The sequence below is a fragment of the Pongo abelii genome, chromosome 1 (genome assembly GCF_028885655.2).
Source record: "Pongo abelii isolate AG06213 chromosome 1, NHGRI_mPonAbe1-v2.0_pri, whole genome shotgun sequence".
NCBI classification, from domain to species: domain Eukaryota; kingdom Metazoa; phylum Chordata; class Mammalia; order Primates; family Hominidae; genus Pongo; species Pongo abelii.
The window spans coordinates 95,468,218-95,476,748 of record NC_071985.2 but is presented as its reverse complement, the minus strand read 5'-3'; positions in this window follow the sequence as shown (position 1 = coordinate 95,476,748).

Sequence of the window (8,531 nt, the reverse complement as noted above, 5' to 3'; positions counted from 1 at the left end):
TCCCACCCAGCTTGGGGACCTTGGGTTTCTGGGGGGTTGTTTATTTTTATTTTATTTTTCTTATTTTTTTATTTTTTTATATTTCATCTGTGTCTTCTGTGGGCACTGGCTTTTTAAATCATGTTTATTTTATATGCTCTCCCAGTAGCCAGTGGAGAGGAGACACTTTCCTCATTCCACAGACCACCAGCCACACAGCCAGCCTAGGACAAAAGCATTTAGCAGGCTCTGGGATGACCTATGAAGAAACATCTCAAGGAGAGGGTTTCCTGGCGGTGAATCAGACAGTTCCTAGACCCAGGCGCTGTGGGGCAGAGGAAAGGCCCCTCTCCTGGCAGCAGGGGTAGGATGGACCCCTCTAGACCTGGGAGGAGTGAAACCTCAGGGCCCCAGCCCCTGGCCTGGTGCCTTATCCACAGGATGCCCTCAGGACACCACACCAGCCTCCTCATCCGTTGTCCCTCTCACTGGTTCACAAACGGGGGTCTCCAGTTAACTTCCGCTGTTGATGTTTGTTTGTTGTGTTTTTCTCTTCTTCTTTTTTTTTTTCTCTCTGTCACCCAGGCTGGAGTGCAGTGGTGCAATCGCAGCTCACTGCAACTTCTGCCTCTGGGGTTCAAGCGATTCTCGTGCCTCAGCTTCCCAGTAACTGGGATTACAGGCGCATGCCACCACACCCAGCTAATTTTTTGTATTTTTAGTAGAGACGGGGTTTCAGCATGTTGGCCAGGCTAGTCTCAAACTCCTGAGTTCAGGTGACCCGCCCGCCTCAGCTTCCCAAAGTGCTGGGATTACAGGCGTGAGCCACCGCGCCTGGCCTTTTTTTTTTTTTTTTCTTTTTTTAAAGGTTTGTCAGGAGAAAAACGGTGATGAGGCAGAGGGAAGGAAGATCTTGGGTGTGTTCTTGACCTGTGGAAGGGTGTGGGGAAGAGCCAGATGAATGGATTTGATGAGAGTGGGGCCTGGGGGGCCTGGCTCTGCACATTTAGTGACTAAGTACAACCCAGAGTTGGAGACAAGACTCGCCCCTAACCTGTGCAAGGGGCCCAGCCCCACCTGGTGTGGTAAATTGACGGCTGTGTTCTCAGCTCCCGCCCCCTTATCCTTGACTGCCCTCACCCTGGGCAGGTGGTCCCTTGCTTGGCCCAAGCTTTCTGCAGAAGGACTCGCCTGGGCTGCTGTCCCAGGAGGGGCCATGGCAGGCCATCTATGGGGAGTGTGATGGCTGTGTGCACACTGGAGTCGGAAATCGCCACAGGCAGGAGGAACACCTCACAGGAGCGTGGCTGCCTGCGGGAGGGGCTGAGGAAGCTCCCAAATGGCTCTGTGGCAAAGCCCTCATCCTCAGAGAGGACTAGAAATCCCGCTGCAGGCCGGGCAGGGTGGCTCATGCCTGTAATCCCAGCACTTTGGGAGGCCGAGGCGGGTGGATCACGAGGTCAGGGAATCGAGGCCATCCTGGCTAACACAGTGAAACCCCATCTCTACTAAAAATATAAAAAATTAGCCGGGTGTGGTGGCAGGCGCCTGTAATCCCAGCTACTCGGGAGGCTGAGGCAGGAGAATGGCCTGAATCTGGGAGGCGGAGCTTGCAGTGAGCCGAGATGGCACCACTGCACTCAAGCCTGGGCAACAGAGGGAGACTCCGTCTCAAAAAAAAAGAAAAAAGAAAAAAAAAGAAATCCTGCTGCAGCATAGCATGGCGGCAAGTGTGCAGATCCATCTTCAGTCCAGCCCCAGGGAAGCCTGTCAGGGCCCCATGGATAGAGGTGACTGTGAATGAAAATTAAAGATGAATCTAAAAATCAGATGATTAAAAAAAAAAATTGGCCCAGGTGAAGTGGCTCATGCCTGTAATTCCAGCACTTTGGGAGGCCGAGGTAGGTGGATCACTTGAGGTCAGGAGTTCGAGACCAGCCTGGCCAAGATGGTGAAACCCTGTCACTACTAAAATACAAAAAATTGGCCGGGTGCAGTGGCTCACACCTGTAATCCCAACACTTTCGGAGGCCAAGGCAGGCGGATCACGAGGTCAGGAGATCGAGACCATCTTGGCTAACATGGTGAAACCCCGTCTCTACTAAAAGTACAAAAAACTTTCTGGGTGTGGTGGTGTGCGCCTGTTGTCCTAGCTACTCAGGACGCTGAGGCAGGAGAATTGCTTGAACCCAGGAGGCGGAGCTTGCAGTGAGCTGAGATCCAACCACTGCACTCTAGCCTAGGCGACAGAGCGAGACTCCGTCTCAAAAAAAAAAAATAAATAAATAAAATAAATAATAAAATACAAAAAATTAGCCGGGCGTGGTGGCGCACGGCTATAGTCCCAGCTACTCCGGAGGCTGAGGCAGGAGAATCACTTGACCCTGAGAGGTGGAGGTTGCAGTGAGCCGAGATCACGCCACTGCACTCCATCCTGGCAACAGAGCAAGATTCCATCTCAGAAAACAAACAACAACAACAACAAACAAGCAGACAAACAAAAACAACAACAAAAAAACCCCACAAAAATTAGCCAGGCATGGTGGCATGCACATGTAATCCCATATACTCAGGAGGCTGAGGCAAGAGAATCACTTGAACCCGGGAGGCAGACTTTGCAGCAAGCCAAGATTTCACCACTGCACTCCAGCCTGGGTGACAGTGAGAGTCCGTCTTAAAAAGAAAAAAAAAATCGAAGAGCAGACATGCCAATCTGTAACACATGAAAGCACAAGCATCCTTTCTTGGGAACCCCCAACAGAGGTGACACGGGAGAGGAGAGATTTCCAGTGCCCCAACCCCCACCAGCAGGAAAACACTGAGCCCTCCAGAACAGCTGCAGCACTCAGCCAGCCCAAACACGTTTCTGACCCCAAGTGAAATGCCCTAGGGGGACCATCAGTGATATTTCAGAGGGACTTTGCAAGGGGCTGGAGGTCCTATGTCAGCAAACAGAAGCAGGAGCCAGTTGGCTTAGAACTTGTTACTGTTACTGTCACTGTGAGCCTTCTACAATAAAAATCCTAATAATTGCTGTCATAATACTAATCCTAGCAGGGCGTGGTGGCTCACACCTGTAATTTCAGCACTTTGGGAGGCCAAGGTGGGTGGATCACAAGGTCAGGAGTTCAAGACCAACCTGATCAACATGGTGAAACCCCATCTCTACTAAAAATACAAAAATTAGCCAGGCTTGGTGGCACGAGCCTGTAATCCCAGTTACTCAGGAGACTGAGGCAGGAGAAACACTTGAACCCAGGAGGTGGAGGTTGCAGTGAGCCAAGATTGCAGTATTGCTCTCCAGCCTGGGTGACAGAGCAAGACTCCATTTCAAAAAAGAAAAAAATAATAACAATATTAATATTAGTCCTGAGGTCTTTCTATATGCCAAACAGGCCAGCCGTTCTAAGTACTTTACATACATTATCTCATTTCATCCTCATCATGATCCGAAGGGTGGGCACTATTATTATCATCCTCATTTCATAAATGAGGAAACAGGCACAGATGTGATTGGCCCAGGGTCATATCCAAATAAGCGATGGAGCTGGGATTCAAATCTTTGCAATCTCTCTCCAAAGCCCAAACTTTTTTTTTTTTTCTTTTTAAAGACAGGCTCTTGGGGCCAGGTGCAGTGGCTCACATCTGTAATCCCAGCATTTTGGAAGGCCAAGGCGGGTGGATCACTTGAAATCAGGTGTTCGAGACCAGCATGGCCAACATGGTGAAACCCTGTCTCTACTAAAAATACAAAAATTATATGGGCGTGGTGGCGGACGCCTGTAAACCCACCTACTTGGGAGGCTGAGGTAGGAGAACCACTTGAACCCGGGAAGTAGAGGTTGCAGTGAGCCAAGATCCCGCCACGGCACTCCAGCCTGAGCAACAAGAGCGAGACTCTGTCTCAAAAAAAATAAAAAATAAATAAAGACAGGGCCCTCACTCTGTTGCCCAGGCTGGAGTGCACTGCAGCCTCAGACCCCTGGGCTCTAGTGGATCTTCCCGCCTCAGCCTCCTGAGTACTAAGCTTTTCACCTAGGTGAGGCCTGGGGAAGTGGCAGTTAATCTGGGCATAGGCTCTCATGAATTCTTTCCTGTTTATCAACAACTGGGCCTAGGTTTCCCCATCCCTCAAAAACATCCTTCCCTCCTTTCTGCAACCTCAAGCTACCAGGCTCTTCTAGTTAAGTCTGCTTGTTTGCTTGCCCAGTTTCCATTCCCCTCAGTTTTTTTGGAGATTCCCCTTTATCCTGTCTTAGACTACATTCCCTTCCCCAAACCAATCCCTGTGGCCTGGGGCTGTTGTGCTGGGACTGGCCAGTCTCAGGATATTGCCTGCTACTGCACCTGGGAGATGGGGTGATCCCACTCAGACCATAAACAAGCCAAGGAAATCAGAAGCAGACCTGTGTTTTGAAGAAATGACAAGGAGTTCTATTTCAGCAAGTTAAATTTAAAGTGCTCACACCTGTAATCCCAGCACTTTGGGAGGCTGAGGTGGGCAGATCACTTAAGGTCAGGGGTTCGAGACCAGCCTGGCCAACATGGTGAAAAATGGATTGAGAAGTTGTAAATTAGAGCCTGGGAATAATGCTTTGAGATAGAGAAGTGAAGAGAGAACATAGGATTGGGATTTAAGGCCCTGGAATTGCCATGCGTGAATATGAAGAACTGGCTTGCAAATGCAATGCCTGCAGGGAGGCCAAGTATATTTGTCAGGGAGGCGAAATATAGTCTTCGGCTGCCATCTCATCAACTCAGTCATCCCAGAAGAAAGAGAACAGCTCTATAGGCCGAGCGTGGTGGCTCACACCTGTAATCCCAGCACGCTGGGAGGCCGAGACGTGTGGATCACTTAAGGTCAGGAGTTCGAGACCAGCCTTGCCAACATGAGGAAAACCCGTCTCTACTAAAAATACGAAAATTAGCTGGGCGGTGGTGGCGTGCACCTGCAGTCAAAGCTACTCAAGAGGCTGAGGGAAAGGCTCGCTTGAACCAGGACGTCGAGACTGTAGTGAGCTATGATGGTGCCACTGCACTCCAGCCTGGGCGACAAAGTGAGATTCTATCTCAAAAAAATAAAATAAAATAAAATAAAATAAAGATAATAATTCTACCTACCTCTTATGGTGACTGTGAAGATTAAGTGCATTAATGTACACAAAGTGCTTCAAATGAGCCTGGAATAAAGAACACGTTCTATAAACATGAGCTGATGCTGTGACTATTCCCAGGGCAACTTCCCAATTAAATACAACCCCCTCAGCTTGCTTCTGAAGCCAACCTGGGTTTGCCCAAGGGCCCTTCTCCAGCCCAATCTGGTATGCCCTCAGCCCATTTAAAACCAATTTCCTGATAAGCCCAGTCTCCAAAGGACCTCCCCTAGGATGTCCAACACCTCCCCAGACATGGGGATTTGTGCCAGGAGAGGAGCTCTTTTTTGAGTCCCACAGTGCAGTGTGCCTCCCCCAAGGAATTTCCTGCATTCCACCTGGCATTCCAGCTATCTGTTTTCTCCTGCCCCACCTCTCTGGGTGGTTCCTGGCGTCCTCCCTATTCCCCCTGCCCAAACTTTGTCTCTTCAGTACTTTTTGTACCCTCCTCCCACCATTACTTAATCAAGTCCTACTCCTGTTTAAGACGAAGCTCAGGGACCCCCAGACCAAACAGTGCCCGGCCAAGGTTGGTGGACTTGATGATGCCAGAGCCAGGAGGAAGAACGAGAGCAGGGGAGGGTGGGGGAGACTACATTGGAGCTAGGAGAGGAAAAAGGACCAGGAAGGAGGGAAGAAGGAGCTCCGGGGGACGGATCTTCCCTGTCACCTTCCCCTCGCCCGTGCAGGGGCAGGGCGGTGTGGCCCATAGGATTCCTTTGGGCATGGAATGCCCTTGCCCACCAGCCCCACCCGAGAACCCCCAAAAGTCACTTCCCCCACTCATCACTCTGCCCTCACGGAACCTCAGCACTCTTGGCCACCTCATCCTAGGGCATTTACCACATACCCATCCCATTCGTGATCCTGGGACTCCTCCCCACTTCCCTATATCCTTACCCTCACTATCAGCACGTTTGCCCCCGTCTGCCTGTACGGGAACCATGCGAGGGGAAATGCCCTCCGTGCTCACGCACAACCCACTCCCCAGGATTAGCGTCAGGCCCGCACATCTATTATTTCATTCGATCCCTGCAATAATTGCATGGAGGCCAGGCGAGGTGGCTCACACCTGTAATCCCAGCACTTTGGGAGGCTGAGGCAAGCAGATCATGAGGTCAGGAGATCGAGACCATCCTGGCTAACACAGTGAAACTCCATCTCTACTAAAAATACAACCAAAAAAAAAAAAAATTAGCTGGGCATTGTGGCGGGCACCTGTAGTCCCAGCTGCTTGGGAGGCTGAGGCAGGAGAATGGCATGAACCCAGGAGGTGGAGCTTGCAGTGAGCCGAGATCACACCACTGCTCTCCAGCCTGGGTGACAGAGCGAGACTCCATCTCAAAAAAAAAAAAAAAATTAGTGGGGCATGGTGGCGGGCGCCTGTAATCCCAGCTACTCCAGAGGCTGAGGCAGGAGAATCGCTTGAACCCGGGAGGCGGTTGCGGTGAGCTGAGATCGCGCCATTGCACTCCAGCCTGGGCAATAAGAGTGAAACTCCATCTCAAAGTAAATAATTTAATAATAATAATAATAATTGCATAGAGAAAGTAGTCTTGACCCCATTGTATGATGAAGAAAAAGTGAGGCTCAGAGAGGTTAGGTAACTTTCCCAAGTTTCCACAGCTGGGCCCCTGACCCCACCCCTCTCTGCACTGTCTGCCTGTTCACCAGCTGCCTTTATCGGATGTGGCTTGTGGCACTTAGGCAGAGCACCTGTTATACAAACAAACAAATGAGCTGTCCATTATCTGGACATCTCCCACCTGCCTGCAGGGACAGGCCAGGGTGAGCTTAAGCCCTGGGGTACTGCATCTCAGAGCCTGTCCCACAAACCTCCTCAGGTTCCCTCTGAGACTGTCCCACACCCAGCCCCCTCTCTAGCTCTTTCCTTTACCTTCTCTACTGACTCCCCCCATTTGCTCCCAGCAGATACAGATACAGCACTTGATGCCAAGGCTTTCCTTTATCCCCAGGAGAGCCAGGCAAATGGGGCATAGAAGGAATAGCATGGTGTAGATCCAAGCCCCATCAAATGTACCCACCTGAGTTCTTTTTTTTTTTTTTTTTTGAGACTGAGTCTTGCTCTGTCGCTCAGGCTGGAGTGCAGTGGCGCAATCTTGGCTCACTGCAACCTCCACCTCCCGGGTTCAAGCCATATTCTCCTGCCTCAGCCTCCCGAGTAGCTGGGACCACAGACACGCGCCACCACGCCCAACTATTTTTTGTATTCTTAGTAGAGCTGGGGTTTCACTATGTTGGCCAGGTTGATCTCAAACTCCTGACCTCAGGTGATCTGCCCACCCAGCCTCCTAAAGTGCTAGGATTACAGGAGTGAGCCACCTCACCCGGCCCATTTTTTTTTTTTTTTTTTTTTTTTGAGTTTTGAGAGAGGGTCTCACTCGGTTGCCCAGGCTGGAGCACAGTGATGCCATCTCGGTTCACTGTAGCCTCTACTTCCTGGGCTTGCCCCCGTCGGCCTGTGCGGGAACGATGCGAGGGGAAATGCACACGGAGAGTGAGAGTGAGACTCAGTCTCCAAGAAAAAAAAAAAAAGAGAGAGAGATGGAGTTTCACCACATTACTCAGGCTGGTCTTGAATTCCTGAACTCAAGTTTGCCCACGTCAGCCTCCCAACGTGCTGGGATTGCAGGCGTGAGCCACTGCGCCTGGCCCCCCATCTGAGTCCTGAATACCATCACCTTTCGGAGCCTTAGTTTTTTCACCTGGTCAGTGGGGACATAATTCCTGCCTTTGCCCACCTCGCAATGTGTAGGAGTCTATAAAGAGGAAATAGTATGTGGTAAAATGTACAACTGAAAACACTGGACTATAATAAAATGTTACACAAATGTAAGGGATTCCAAGTTGGTTGTAACATGGGCATTAAACTATAACTTCTCAAAGATATTGACCATAAAACTTACACAGCCATGGGAAAAGAATAAAGAAATGTGCATGTTCCTGAGCCTTAACATCTATGGGTGATTTTTTTTTCCTCTGCATTTGTGTTTCTCTACGTTTTCTGCACTAATCATGTATTCCTTCTGGAATTAGAAAAAAAAAGGCAGAGCACAGTGGTTCATGCCTGTAATCCCAGCACTTTAGGAGGCCAAGGTGGGCAGATCACTTAAGACAGGAGTTTGAGACCAGCCTGGCCAACATGGTAAGACCACATCTCTACTAAAAATCCAAAAATTAGCAGGGCATGGTGGTGCACTTAGCAGGGCATGGTGGTGCACGCCTGTAATCTCTGCTATTGTGGAGGCTGAGATGGGAGGATTGCTTGAGCCCAAGAGGTTGAGGCTGCAATGAGCCAAGATCTGGCTACTGCACTCCAGCCTGAGTGACAGAGAAAGACCTTGTCTCAGGAAAAAAAAAAAGAAGAAGAAAAAGAGA